This window comes from Struthio camelus, chromosome 6, assembly GCF_040807025.1.
Source record: "Struthio camelus isolate bStrCam1 chromosome 6, bStrCam1.hap1, whole genome shotgun sequence".
In the NCBI taxonomy this organism is placed as follows: domain Eukaryota; kingdom Metazoa; phylum Chordata; class Aves; order Struthioniformes; family Struthionidae; genus Struthio; species Struthio camelus.
This window is the reverse complement of record NC_090947.1, coordinates 44681719-44697351: the sequence shown is the minus strand read 5'-3', so window position 1 is coordinate 44697351 and position 15633 is coordinate 44681719. Positions and strand designations below refer to the sequence as shown.

At 46.2% G+C, this 15633-nt stretch overlaps 1 long non-coding RNA gene across 2 annotated transcripts; it reads right to left on the bottom strand.

Moving 5' to 3' along the window:
* Positions 1–1344: 1344 nt before the first annotated feature.
* On the bottom strand, positions 1345–15452 carry LOC138067682 (uncharacterized). Of its 2 annotated transcripts, XR_011142018.1 has the most exons (3): positions 14957–15452; positions 1927–6113; positions 1345–1824 (listed from the first exon to the last, which is right to left on the bottom strand). It is a non-coding gene; the product is annotated as an uncharacterized lncRNA (long non-coding RNA). The 2 variants fall into 2 exon arrangements; XR_011142017.1 differs by having other exon boundaries at positions 1345–6113.
* Between the last annotated feature and the right edge of the window lie 181 nt (positions 15453–15633).

Below are 15633 nucleotides of genomic sequence, written 5' to 3'. Positions count from 1 at the left end.
CTGCTGGACCCCTACCTCTCCCCATGACTGTAAGGGGACCTCGTTGCTTAACTCCCTGCTGGGGATGCAGCAACCAGAAGGCAGCGCTGAGCGACAGGGAGCGAGAAGGACAGTCGAAGGCACGGGCAGAGAGACATTACAAAACGTGACCGCCTCAGCCAGGGAAGTGACAGCTGGGAGGCGATGGACAGAAGTCTGCGCAGCCATGGGAAGGCTCCACAGAGCAAGTTTAAAGGAAGTGTTTCTTCACACAGCTTGTATTTCACCTTTGGAATTTGTTAAAATTATGGGATCCAAAACTGTTTGGAGCAAAAATTCATGGAGGAGAAGGGTTATTGAACAGGGCGGGTGAGGTGCAACCTTAGAGTAAGGAAGTCCCTAAACTCTGGCTTGCGGGATGCTAGACATGGGAATGGCTAGGGGAAGGATCTTGCTATTTTAGAAGTGTCTTGCTACACTTCTAAATATACCCACCACTGGCCATTCCTAGAGATATTAAGCTAGCTAGACCTTTGGTTCTTTGGTGTTTGAAATCTTAGTCCCTTTTCCAGCTGTAACCTTCCAAGCGCGAGTATCCACAGTTAATTGCCAGTGTAGAGAAGAGCTCTGTAAAAGCTCTGGTTTTATGCCGAATGTAGCAGGTCACATTTGTGTAATACCTGGATCCCTGCAGCCTCCTGCCTGGCTGGAAGCTCCCTCAGCTCCATCCTTCGGGCAAACAAAACCTTCCCAGCTGCGGTCCAATGCCATTTGCAATGCAAGTCCAGCTCTCACTCAGATAAACGTACATGAAATCACTCTCTTGCATATCTGCAGCCTTGGGACTGTTACTGCCAGTTTGCTGTGAATGTTTCCAAGTGCTTTAACACACATCTAGCAAGGTTGTTACAGGGTCCCACAGGACACGAAGCTGAAGAGAGGCCTACCCTCGTTGCCTCGCTAAACTATTCAGTTCCTCGTTTGGGAAGGACATGTATAAACAACCAAGCCAACAAAACTCAGCCCGCTTAGCTCCTAACTGGCTTTCCGCTGTGAAAAATGGGTTCAGGAGAGTCATTGGCTTTTCATGACGTGGGTGTGATTAATGAGCTTAAACATGGGATACTTTGATCCATCTCTTGTTTTTAAAGGATAGTCAAAAACAAGAAGAACTGCCACCCTTTGTGCTTTTGTAATTTTGTTAATCATGAAAACTAGTGAGACTTTTGCATAGTCGGCACTTGCATGCATTATAAAATATATTTGCAAAGCACAACAACAGTTGCTTTTATATTCTGAAGCCAGAGAGTATATCCTAGTTGGCAGAAAGCTCAAAGGAAATTAAGAAGACCCAAAAACCTTGCAGGAATTTAATTAAACTTTACTCTGGGCAACACTCATACATATCTGCTTATACAGTGTCATCTTCAGGCAAAGCTCCTTCACTATTTATGCCTCTTGGTCTTCCAGATTTCAGTTTTCTGGCCACTCGTCATCAAGCCTGTTCACGTTTTCTCACACAGTTCAGCCCTTCAGCCGGGAGAGGGTCCGACCTGAGCAAGTCTCTCGTCCCTCCTGGTCCCTTCGCACCGTTCAGCGCATGTGAACAGAATGGGGAGAAATCAGCCTTTTTGTGCACGTCTATGAACAGGGTCATGGACTTGGCCCTGTGCAAGTAGGTACTGAATGAACCAAATCTGCAGCTGGAAAACAGCGTCCGGGTCTCCTCACAGAGGCACGTGCCAAACCCTCGTCTTGCGATTGCGTTACTGGATCATTAGAGGCTACAGTGATCCCACTGACATACACTTGTCATAAGAAGACTTGACGGTCCCCAGAAACGCCCTGTGGGTGAAGCAGGCACAAGTTACGGTGCTCGCTCAGGTCTTGGACAGCCCTTCTGTTATATACTGAGCTGAAAACACGCAGACTTCGGGCTAACCCTACCCCCGCCTGCAGCCTCCAGTTTGGAGCACCCCAGTCCAGTTTTTCACGTGAATTTCCCTGCGGGAGCCGACCTCGCTACAGCATTGTGGGCTGCAAAAACAAGCAGAAAATCCAGAGAAATGGCTGCTGAGATGAGCAGAGATGCAGAAACCCCTATAGAGGGCTGACAAATCAGTGTGAAGGAAGGAAATTAAGGGAAAATTCAGACTGAATTTAAAATTTTAACATCTTTTTGTGTCTGTTTCTCCCTGACGTCCCGGTGCTTGGCCCTGCGCAGTGGTGGTGTGGGCCAGGTTGTGCCCTACATGCGGTGGTGCTGCCCCACAGCGGGCCCCGGTGCTGGAGCCCAGGTGGGCTTAGGCAGACAGGACAGGATAGGACCCCTCATCGCTGCGGCCAGTCCCCGTCCCACCGACTGCTCTTGTCGTCATAAACCCATCAAGTTCCGCATTAAAAGAAGTTAAATTTTATTGCCTGCACTATCAAGCATATAAATCACTTCTACACATTAACACTAGTACTAATTAAACTACTAGAAAGCCCTGCTGCAAGAGCTAAGATCTTTCAGCAACCTTCTGTGATACATTAACATCAATAATTGCAATAATAGTAATAGGAAGAATAATAAAAAAAACTGAAAACGCGTCGTTGTTCACACTAGTATGTATGCCAAAACGTTACACTAAGTGTTGTTGATACCCTTGCTTCTGAGATAGCATTTCATTCCCAAATTTGTAAGTTAGAAATAGGACTGATGTAGCCAATTCAAATGGTTGTGGCATTTCCCCGTAAGTACAGTTGTCAAATACCTATGCAATCCACCTATGCCCTGTAGCAAACAGAGAGGGCCAAATCCTGCACCAACCGTAAAACTGGGATAATTCAGTGAAGCTGCTGTGTGACTGTGATGCCATTTGGGTGCAAATGAAAGAGGACCCCCTATCATTTTAACCACAGAACTATTTTACGCACAAGCTTTTGAACAAGACTGTTTTTTTTTATCATTTGGATAGCTACTAAACTGCACTTTAGACTAATTACCGTCCAGCAATCGCTACCATTGGCTGCTCTTCTCTTTAGCCAGACTTAGCCTGCGTCCCACATAAAACGCAGAATAACAGCCTTGGAAATCTATTTTTGGAGCAACAATGAAATAACATCTATTCAAACATCAAGAAGCTGTGTGTGACATACTATTTCAGCTGGCTGTATTCGTTTTTTAGATTCTGGCAAGAGAGGATACTTGGGGTTTCAATATAAATAAGAAAAGGGGAGATGTGAGAAAAGGAATTTAAATGAACAATCTAGTATTTAATGGAAATACAGAAAGTTAGAAGTGGTTAAACACGAAGCATTTGACACAATACCAACATGTCTAGATCAGGCACTTACATGTCCTCGTGCTTCTTTTTACTTACAGCACTGGGAAACCTTTTTCCTTTCTCCCTGGGCTGGTTGATCGCTGTGACAGGCGCTGTTTCACAGCAACGACGGCGAGTGAAAGGGCGCCACGAGGGGAAGGGATAAAGCACAAAATAAATAAAGCTGCTCGGGTTGGAACTGGAGGGAGACGCGCACCATCAAAAGGTGGTGAGTTTCCTGCTATTAATATGGGATTGCTCCCCAGAAAGGACGCACTGGACAAGCCCTTATCGCCCCGGGCTGCTCGAGGCCAGGGGCTGCAGGGGGGAGGCCCAGCCGCAGCCCCTTGCCCTGTCCCCAGCGTCACGCCGGGACCGGCCAGTGGCGGCGGTTGCTGAATAGAGCACCGCCACCAGCTCACACCCGCGTGCCTTGCAACTATTAATGTAAGGGAAATCATGCAGAAAAAAAGATAACATGGAAAGGAAAGGGGTATACAAGGAAATCTGAAAAGGAAAGATTAAAGTGATGTATGTAGAAAGTACCTGCAATGCAGCTGTCTTTTCCAGTGCAGGCACTGCTTAGTGTCGTGACCGGCGGGGGCCTTCCTTACAGCACTGCTATGGGCAACCTTTAGCGCAAGGGCAGCCGGAGCAGCCGTTTACAGAGCCAGGGGCCAACCTGATGGGATTGCCCTGAGAGCTGCGCAGGGACCTGCAACCTGCAACCCACCCATAATCTTTACAATAGAGACTTGTCGGGGAGGTTACGCAGACCAAAATGACTGTATTTTCCCTTAATTAAATAAAGCTTGATAAATCGCTGTTTCATTGAAACTGAGGAACAGGCTATTCACAATAACGTTTTGGCATTAAGCGCTAGCTGTTCATCCCAACGGCCCCACTCTCGAGCAAATTCCCAAGTGGGCTGAGGAGCCGCCGCAAGCAGGCTGGCGAGGGTTTCTGGGACCGCGCTAGCCTCCGCCAGCCGCTCGCAGAGGCAGCACCTCCGTATCCCCGTTCCCAGGCTTTCTCTTAATTACAGGGCTCCCCGATCTGATCTTAAGGGACACACATTCACCTGCAGGTTGGATTTGGCTGGATTTCTTGTGAGACTTTATGATCACAGTCATAGGCTGTACCACATCAAATGCTTTGGGGAAGGGAAATTGTATGATTCTCCTCCTTTCCTTTTTCTATATATTCTTTTAAAATTAAGTCAACTAGCTCTGAGGTCAACAGCTCTGGCTGGAAAACACGGTAAGCAGCAATCACGTCGGTTATGTGCAGGCAGCTCAGAAGAGTCTCCGTTTCACGAATAAAGGTGAACAAACCCAGCAGACTTCTTTGCTATGCAGCATTAAGTCAGTGCTGTGGTTGCTCATGAATAAGTTCAAAGCTATAACTTTTTTTAATGACATAAACAAGATGGGCAGCAGCAGCCATTCTATAATTTAAACAAGTCCTCAAAATCCTTGGCCTCATTCCTTTTTTTTTTCCCCACAAATGCCAGAAGCATTTTCTATAGAAAAATGAAAATCACCAGCGGCCAAACCACCAGATTTGCGCTCTTGGTCCGTTTCCTAATGGAGTGCTAGCGCTGGCCGCTGCTGCGGAAACGGCAGATGGCAGCCCTTATTTTGCATTTTATCCGCTTGGCCCATCCACCACACGGCCGTATCGCTGCAGCATTCCTTTCCAGGGGTGGCCATCCCCTCTTCCACACTAACAGCTCTGTACAGAGCGCTCAGTACAAGTTGCAGTTAGGTTACTGAACACAAAATATTTCAGTGGCTCTTATCATGACTCATTAACTAGATTAAGCTGTGATTGGGTTGGCTTCCATTACAATATTAAATAACGCAGCCAGAACAGCCCATTTCAGGAAGAGAGCTGAACGGCGAGTGGTGTACTCCGGCTGCACGGGGAGCACCATCGTCACGAGCGGGAAGGTCCCAGCCTGTGCACTTGGAGCCTGGGTGAGGGGCACCCATAGGCGCGTGCCCCCTTTGTGGGTGCTGGACTCCCTCAGTTGTGGAGGGATTCCTGGATATGCTTAAAGTAAAGCTATGATGAACAGGGAAGGATTTCAGCATGTTTAAGGCGAAGTTTTTTAGGGAGAGAGTCCCACCTAATAAAAAGAAGATATATTCTTGGAGGTTTATTCATCCATTGCAAAAGAGCAGGGCACGTCAGCTCTCCCACACTGTGCAGAGAAGAGACAGAAGTCTCAAAATTCCTGCAAGTGTCATGAAAATATGTGTTTAGGCAGAGGAAAGCCCTTTGAAGGGCCCCCTTAGGGTAGTGGCTGTGGGAGAGGCTGCAGTGGGATCACGGGTGGCAGAAGAGCTGGAGAGCCCCTGGGCAGCAGCGCCTGGGACCGAGGGGCCACCAAAACGCGTGGCCCAGACAAAGCTCTAACTGGAGTTGGTGATGCCGGGGAAGCCAGGCTTCATTAGCCTCAACGCACATGACGTGGGCATCTGCTCGGTCATTAAGTTATGGGATATTAAATAGAAACAAAACTTGCAAAACCAAAATAGTTCTGCTGCAATATTGTGTGAGATCATCTTTCCTCTTGGACCTGTGCAGGATAAAAGACAGTTTCTAATTGCTTTAGTAGGAAGAAGGCAGAAAGGAAGCCTGTGAATCCTCCTTACCCTCTCCCTCAGCGTCAGGCAGCCAGCAGGAAGCCGGGAGGACTTTTTTCACAGGGGAGCCTGCGGTGGGACCGAGGGTCGCCGAGCGGGCGGGCGTTCGGGGCTCAGCTCCCGCGGCAGTCTGCGTCGTGCTTCACGGTAGCTGCTCCCTGGAGCTCAGTGAGGGCTACGGGCAAGTAAAGCAGAAATGAAAAAAATGCCCGTGCACATCTGCTCTGCTCTGGGCTGGGGGGAGTCCTGACTGCCTCCGAGGAGGAGTGCGAAGGGTGCCTAAAAACAACCTCTTCTGTCTCCTTGTTTCAATTCCTGCCTGACAGCCGAGCAGGACCTAGGCAAGAAAGCAGATGGCTTAAAATGCCGGGGTAATGAGGTCCTCTCGCGACGTGCTTTGCCCTTTGCTGGTGGCTAGCATTCGTCCCCCACCGCTGCTTAAGGGTTTAAAGCCCTGTGAAATGCACTGGTCACAAACTAACCCCTCCCAAGCAACAGCGGTAGCACTGCAGCCTCCATGAATTTTAAAGACCAGCATATTTTAATGGAAGTTTCACATGAAGAAAAATTTAGAAAACATAAGTTTCAGGGAGGGGAGGTCTGAGCTTTTGGTTCACTTCCTACAACACGTTTCCTTGCTGCCCCTTGAAGAAATTACAAAAAGCCCACGTTCAGCCAGGACGTTAATACCCCGCCATCAGCTCACCCATCCCGGCTTATCAGCCGAGCCCCACGCTGCGCCCCTGCCTGCGCCCGCCCCACGCTGCGCCCCTGCCTGCGCCCGTCCCTGTGCTAAAGCCAGCGACTGCCTGTGATTAATTATTGATCAGACAACTCTGTTCACAAAGTGGTCTATGAATAACCCATAAACTTCTCAAACATAGACATCACGTGCTAAATAACGTCAATGGATTTCCTTGGTCTGTGGCTGCAAGCTGCTGCTCGCAGGTGCTCACCGCGCACCTGAGGCTGTGCAGTACCGCCCGCCTGGGGCTTTCTTCTGCCCTCTCTTTGCAAGTGCCTCACTGGGAGGTAGGTGTGGAGATGCAGGCTCACAGCTCACCACTCGCTTTCTGTTAACGTCGCACAAAAATTGTTTGAATTAGGTGTTGCAGTGAATGGTCCTATGACAAACATGTTTGCTGCAATTTGTATGAAAAAAATAGAAGGAGCAAAGCCAACTTCAGGTACGGTGAATTTCTCACCATATTTAAATTAATACTCACACAAAATTTTGCTGTAAAGTCACGTAATACAAGGCAAAGAAGGAAATAAAAGAAGTAGTGTGGCTAGCTAAAAAGAAACAATTTTTTTCCTTTTTGAAACTAAGAAAATAAATTTAGAAAGTTTTTTTTCCAATTTATTATGAAACACCATAAAATGCCATAACAATGCCATAAAATTTGGCTTCAGAGCAATAGAAGGAATTACGCATTTTAAACTCCCATTACTGGTGACGGAAGCATTCTTCACAGAAGGCTTGTGAGATCCGGCCCTTAGATGCCTACTTGAATTTGAAATGATCGTTTATGAGAGCAGAGACAGTTTGGCAACTTATTACTTCGCTCTTATAAATCCTTTTTCATCTGAGGATCTCAGGGTAATTTATAAACATTAATGAATCCAAAAAACACTCATGTCGGGCCTATCCTATCATGCTTGCTGAACAAGTGTATCCTCAGGAGCAGAGCTTCTGGTTTGTACAGTGAATCTGTAAAACCAACAGGAATCCAAGCTGGAGGGATCCCAGGGACCTGCAGCTCACTGCTGTGGACTAACCTGCCCCTCTGTGAATGCAGGGAAGAAGAAGAGGAGAGAGTTATGCTGTGGCAGATTTGAAAGAAATACAGAAACAGCAAGAGAGCAGAACTGAAGGAAACATTTTTTGAAAGACACAGTTTTAAGGGAAATTCAGGCAGTCTTCTTTGCTGCAGTGTTGATCGCAAACCATATAAATACAGCATCACAAGTCCCGCAGCACCAGCCGTGAGCAGGGGCCTGGCAGCACGTCTGGGTACCAGGGCAAACTTTTACGGGTAGAAGCACAACAGGCTCCTTTAGTGGCTACACACGAAAGTGATGAGCTACTTTCCCATTAGCCAGTAACCAAGGTTGCTAAACAACATCGACTAAGGATAAATGTTGTTAAATTCTCGGATCTGGATCAGCAAACAGAGAACAGAAAACTGGGATTTCTCCTTAGCAAGGCAGAGCAAGTCCATACTTCTTGCAAGGTATACATTTGTTTGCCTTCGTGCAGTTTGGTCCCAGTTTTTAGTCAGTGAGGGCTTTGGACTGGGTTTGTCGTTGCGGGGCTCGAGACTGTTCGCAACCAGGACTGAGGCCTCGTAGCAGTACGATCACTGCTTTCTGCTTTCGATCACTGCTAAGGCACGGCTAACTCCTGCAGAAGCAGAATTCTCAAAGAAAACAACCTAAAAGGCCAGCAGCTTGTGGCCAGAGAGAGCACAGATAGGGACTCTTCCGTCATGCTCTTTGGAGGGCTGGCTGCGAGCCTGGTCCAAACCAAAACATCCCTGGATGGGAAAAGGATCAAGAAAAAAGAAAAAGTGCAGGGAAGAAACCCTTATCACGGAAGACAGCTAAAGGAGCACTGCAGAGGAAGAGACCAGTCAGCAGAGGAGAAGCTGCGCTGAGGAACAGGTTTGCTGCGCTCTGAAACGAGGAGGAATTGCAGAAGGAAGAGGAGTGGTGAAGAACAGACGGGAAGCTAATCCCTCAGGGACTGAAGAAAAGAAAAGAGATAACAACCAGGGAGCGGAGCTCACAGAGAAAAAAAATATGCCAAATGATGATCAGACCGCAGGAGAGGACAAAAACCACTTGATTTATACACTGAAGAAAGAGCAAAGGGAAAGGAGCAGAGATTCCCACCCATCCCGGCTCTGTATTAAGAAGGCCTCCCCGCCAGAGCAGATATCGGGAAGGAAGGATGTGCCCTCGCCAGGGGCAAAGCACCAAATGTGGACCTGAGGAACAGGAAAGGCCGCAGAGCTTCTGCCTGTTTGGACAAATCACCCTGTCGGAGTGCTGTTGGGGTGGCTCAGAGATAAGCGAGCGTGTGAGGCAGGGGAAATGGCTGAGGAAGGTGGAGGTCAGGCGGACTTCAGGGGATAGAAAAGTACAAATCCCATTGTAAGAACTTCACCCAGAACACTGTAAACAGCTTTCATCACTCACATCCAGGAAATACAAAAACAGAAACAGAAATAGAGCAGGCTACTGGAATAATTATGGGACTGGAGAACCTGTCAAAAAGAAACGGGAACAATTTGGCTTGCCTCATGTAACAAAAGTAAGGCAATATTATTGCTCTTCCTGTATATACAAAAAGAGCAGAGAAGTAGTTGCTATTTAAGCTATTTAATGGGTAAAGTGTGCATAAGAACATGCCTAAGGTGTAAGCTTCCTATGGATTTATTCAGTCTGGAAATTACAGATTGCGTGACTAGTTCAGCCTATCCAACCGAAATGTGTTTTCATATGGCCAGCTGTGATGTCATACACATAGGAGGGAGGTTGTGCATGGAGAATGAGACCAAATGGAGGTTTGTATCCTGAGAGGTGTGACACTGGAAAAGCCTGTGGGTCACACTGGACGCGTAGCACAGCACGAGGTCCCAGGGGCACGTTTCAGCAAAAAGGCCAGCGCAGTCCTTTATACGGACCAGCAGTAAGCAGCATACTTATCATGAGCTAATGCAGCCAAACCACACAACTTCTGTGTTGCAAATAGCTAGCTCAGGTGGCGGAAACCAAGGTGTGTTCTAGGCATGGCTCCACAACAAATTATTGAGATGTAAATTAGGCAAACTGCAGTAATTGTCCCTCTTCACCTTTCTCTGCCATGATAAATGCAGTGTAGCTTATCCCCTCTCCTTTGGAGGTAAACTACCTTGCAGTCACGGTGGGGCGGAGGTGGAGCAAGCACTGCGCCCAGAGTAGAAGTGCGGGCTGGCTGCCTCGCGCCACGCTGTCTGCGGAGCCGTGCCCTGCCGGGAGCTGCCCCTCAAAGGCGAGCACGAAGGGCAGCCGCCCGCAGCACTTCCCCTCTGTGTACGCGGGAGCAGTCTGGCACGGTCACACCCAGCCGCCCATGGGACACGGGGGTGTTTGTCCTGCTCCGCGCGGGCGGCTGGGGCTTGCAACTGTTTGCTTGGTGTGTAACTGCAGCAAGCGCGCTTTCGTGTAGCTTCCTTGTGCTGAGGGCCTAAGCGTGCCTCCTCTTTTAAAGCACATCACAGGTGCTGGGACTGAACCAAGAACTGCAGATTTTTTTATTTAACAACTACCCCTTTAATCACCTTGTCATTGGGGAAAAAAAGGTAGCTGATGCCTTTTAAAAGAGTGAAAGAGTGGATGAGGCCACACTTCAAGATAGTACAGGAAATCCCACAGCTGTCCGAAAAATCCAAGATGTTGGAAGTAAAACACTACATTGCTAACAACATGACATGCCACTCTGTAAGCAAGAAAAGCCATTGCCAACTGAAAAAATGGAAACTGTTCCTGATGGTATTATTGCCACCCTTAAGTCATGGCTGCATCAGAATACAACTACTTCACCACGCCTATATAGCTATGTTGTAGCAGACCACCTGGAGGTCAGATTTGGGATCCTACTGCCATTATGCTGAAGAGAATTATTCTAGGTTGGTGTTAGGGAATCATATTTGAAGGACATAATCCGGTTCTTAAAATTTCTTGATTTCTTCCATTGCCCACTGCATCAAATGCTTGAAAACATCCATCACAGAATTATTTCTCTTTCTTGATACATTTAATTTTAATTTGTATTGCTTGGTACACATGGGGGTTAATGTTGTCAAGTTGGCTAATTTGTTGCAATCACTAAGTCTCTTGAACTCCTCTTGAATCTTTTTTTGATTTTCCTTTTTGATGAACCGGAACAAGACTCACAGCATAAACTGGATTTGTTTCGCAATTTTAAATTAGATGACTGCTGAGTAGACACTAAATATACACATGACTCTATATGACTGACACAACAACTGACTGTTTAGGGTGTAGCTGAGTTGCTTTGTTTTCTCTCCTACAACATCCATATGAGTGGCTGTATATGTTCAGAACTAATTAAAAATATATATTTTCATCCTCTATGCTGTCTTGTTATATGTGCTTCAATGCACAATATGTCTAGAAACTCAGTTTTGTGTTAGGATGTTTATTCCAAAGTAACGAACAGTTTTGTTACCCAGCACTGAATTCTGACTGGTCGTAGTTATAATTCTGAAAAGCACGAGCCATTCTCGCAAGGCCATGAAGCATGTGTTATGGGTTATGTTAAACATGAAAAGTACAAAGCCAGCGTTGTCCCCATACAGCAAACGCGATCCCGTTGACTTTATTGGAGATACAGATCCAAATCTCGTCCACAGCCCTGCAGAAAGAATCACTTATATGCTGTCTTGAAGCATACTGTTATGCTATAATGCGATGCAAAGTAGCATACTGGCATTTTTCATTCCCAGTATAACTGCTTGCAGTGAAAGGACAGGGAATTTCTATCTCATGACAGGAAGCTTCTGATCTGAAATTCGGCTTGTACTGTGAAACAACTGGGAATGCATCACAGCCAAATTCTTCACTGCCCATGCATTTATTTAGATAATAGGATATGGCTGGGAGGGCATATGGTGCCAAAGTGAGGCAGATTTGTTCATGAAAATTTGAACTTCATTTTTATATCTACTGCCATATTGGTAGGGCCAGGAATTCCTCATGCGACCTTCCACTAAATACATCACTTCTTTGAGGCAAATTTACTGGGTTTCTGGAAGACTTTTCCTACGTGCCAGAACACCTTTTTCCTCTTGATTCCTGACTGGAACGGATGGGAGGGTAGGAAAGAGAGCTGTGGTCCCATAACGTGCCTAGTCCACCTACCTCTGATTTGCTGCTATGGAAGAAAAATAAGCTGGTAGGAGCTGCTCCACCATAATGAACCACGAGCAGGAAAGGGATGATGCCCCGACCCCACATGTTCTTAGTTTAATGTTCCCCCTTCTCAGGGACATTATAGATGGCTATACCTTTTACATACTGACGTATAGTACTGCGTAGTACTACAAGCGCTCTCAGAAGTCTACATTGCTGGAAGAACATCTCTCAGAGATGCAGGAACCAAGACTTAACACAAAGATAGACATGTCGTTATAGAGCTCCCTGCCTGAAATACAGGATCAAGAGCTGTGGGTGAAGCAGCAGCAGCAGCACTCCCATATAAAAAGTTATGCTAGGGTGGAGGACACTGCCTGGGCTGAGCATCTCACAGGGAAATGTCTTCTGACTGCTCCAGCAGGAGCTGCCCATCATCATGCCCACACAAACCTGGTCTGCCCTGACTGAAAATATTTTTTTTAGAAGGATGTTAAGACCCCAGGACAAACCCTATTAACATGGTCCTTGGTCCTTAGCCATCTAAAACTGTCTCTCTACGTTTGGATGGCTATTGGATTTAGATGCTGTGTGGGTGCTGTGTATAAAAGAACTGGGGAGAAGGGGGATGCATTAATAACAACTGCCTCACCCCTCTCCCTCTTTTTCTCCATGGTGGCTACTGAAAGAAAGATGAACCCCATTGTGTAACACCAGATACAAGAAAAAAAATACGATTAGGTGATGTATTCCAATTAAAAATCAGCTTGTTTCCAAGAGTATTGCAACAGCCATAGACAAAAAAGTGTTTAGGATGATTTTATGAGGAGACTTGAGTGTCGATTGGAATAACAAAGCTAAAGAAAACTTAATAATGAATCAAAGTATTTAAAGAGCAAAGGTATGTTCCATTTACATGCTATCTGTATGTTTATGGTATCTGACTGTCTATAAAGTAAAATATATGATCACAAATGCTCAAGTTTTTCTGTATTTGTTTAATGCATTATCTTCTTTTATGCAAGGGCAAGGGCACAACTGGTACAAAGTCTCTTCATCTGTTGACAAGAGAACAGTAAAAGCACAGCAGTATTAAGAGTGTGCTTCTCTCTGGCTTCTTACTTTTGTCACAAATATCACCTAGTAGTAAAATCAAAAAATTGAGGGGCAGCGTGCGCTCATGCGTACCTTCTGAAATGCTTTACACGGAACTATTTTACGCATTTCTGTGCAGTCAGTGTCTCTCTCTGCATGACTCCTACACAGAGCAACAGCAGAGAAGGAGCATTATAAAAAGAGAAAAAATATTTCGGTAAACAAAAAAAATTGACAAGAAAACTAGGGGTCATCTGTAGAAGGATATGGCATCTAGTCACTTATGAAACAAAATTAGAAGTCTTTCCAAATTGCTGTTGTGCTTTTAGGCACTATGAAAAATCTTTCCAAGAGTTACTAAAGTTTTTAAGAAGCAAACATTTTGTACAATATAAACTATCCTTTAAATCACGTTACAAAAATTAAGCCTTGAAATTAAATGTTATGACAACACATTGCTACAAAAGTAACACTGAAAGATCAGAGTTGGCCAGTTTGAGGTGCAATATGGCACTGAAGAGGGAGAAGCAGCTGACTTCCTACAAAGTACTGGAGATCAGTCACCGATACAGAAACCAGAATTTGCAGATGGGCCTGCTCACATTAAAATATCTGAGATCCAGGGTCATGTACTGCTCAGTACCCAGGGATAAACAGATTATCAGATTTGGAGTCTGGAAAAACAGGTTTAGAAAAAACATTTTGTTTTAATAGCTGTTTTTCTAGCCTCCTTTGTCGTGCTTCCTAGGAGTTCTCCTTAATGAATAGCTTGTTCTTGCAGGATTCAGGCTAATTGGCAATGCCCTAATTTTTTCTTTTCTCTTGCTGAGTTTTATCATTGCTGTGGATTTTATTATTTATGGTGGGATTTAGGTTTATTAAAAGGTGTTGGGAAACGTCCTGTGGCTTGGTCACGGGGTCCCCTAGAGCAGAAGTTCTCTGGATGCTTCTGGGCTATATGTCACTGCATGACTTCCCGAAACTGGGGCTCAGACTCAGTACAGGTGGTCCTCTTCAGTCCTCCGTTTCTAAAACGTATTCACAGAACTCAGATGTATTGATCGTTAAATAAAAAACAGAGCAAATGAAGACATGAAGATTTGTGACATTCAACTCAATGTTAAGGTGACAAAAATAATGTTACAGGATTTTAAAAATCAAAGAAGCTATCCATATCCATTTATTTGCATGTGCAACTGCTGTGATTATTGCACAACATGTAATACTGTGGAGAGTGACAGAGCTGAAGTTAATAAAAGAGAAAACCCATTGCCTTGAATTATGCAATTTGCTATTTCAGCCAGCTATTAATGTTTATTGCATTTCTGTACAAATTGATTCATCCTTCCTCTTTAAGGCAATTAAACAAATTAGTGCCATTTTTATTCAGCCTGATTCACTAAGTGAAATTGTAAGTTTCAATTTAATTAGTAAATTGAAGACTGAGGGAAAGGAGCTCCATTTTGCCTTAAAAATTTGACAGCAGGAGTTCATTTCCAGAACTCAGCTCAGTACTCTTTAACTACGGTCATGAAAATGAAGCAATGTTGCCACCTACAGACTACCTGAAGCTATCAACACGGTGAACAAAACGGTAACTTGCTCTGAAACCGGAGGATAGAAACAGCTGGTGAGACTGAACATACAGTCTTCCAAATTAATATGCAGAGGCAATTTTTAATCAACAGAAACGCTGCATATGTTAATATTATATCATTACAAGCTCCGGATGATTTAAAATAATGGTTTTTGAGGAACAAAATACTCAAGAAATATAACTCTGCCCTCATTTTTGAAGAATCGTCAATGTAGTCTTCAAATACAATTTTATGTCCAATATATCACCTAAAATTCTTTACAAAATATGTTACAAAATATTTTTTAAACCAGTAAGTGCAACTTTTCCACCCTGAAGTTTGAGACATGCGTATCATAGCTGAGGGAAAAACTGTGGTCCCTGAAATTTCAAATGACCAGGGGGGGAAAAAATTCACCGAATCTCACAGGAATGCTTTCAGGAATCTTGTTCGCCGTATTTTCAACGTCCTGATTTTCTCACAGAAACACTGCCGCTTCAGCATGGCAGCGCCTCGCTTTTCCATGAGTCCAACGAGAAATCAAAAATCGGCTCGGACTCACGCGCTGACGCTCCCGGGCCCACGACTCAGGACTCAGGCTCAGGACTACTCTGACAAGCGGCTGTAAAACTTAGGACGGGGCATATTCCGGCAGGCACAGGGTGCTGGGCGCGACGCCACTGACTCACGCACCGGCGGGCAGGGACGCTGCTGACGGGAGGCCGCGCTCCTCACAGCGCTCCTCCGCTGTTGCGCACCACGTTTCTCCGCCCAGCCTTTCACACGACCGAGCGTGGGCTCTCAGGCGTCTCTTAAAAACAAGGGGGGAAACGGCTGCGCGGTCGGGACCGCACCGAGCAGCGGAGACGGAGTGGGGGGGATGGGGGCGGCCGAGGAATAACGGCCACCACAGGCGCCAACGGCCGCCGCAAGCACCGCCTCAAGATGGCGCCCCCGCCCCGACGTCACAGCCCGCCAACGGCGCCCCCGCCCCTCCGCCCCTCGTGGGCGGGGCCGCGGCGCTCGGCCTCCTGCAGCCCCGCCCTCGCGAGGCCCCCGCCGCGCCGGGGTGTCCGCAGAGCGCCTGCCGCCTGCCCGCCCCGC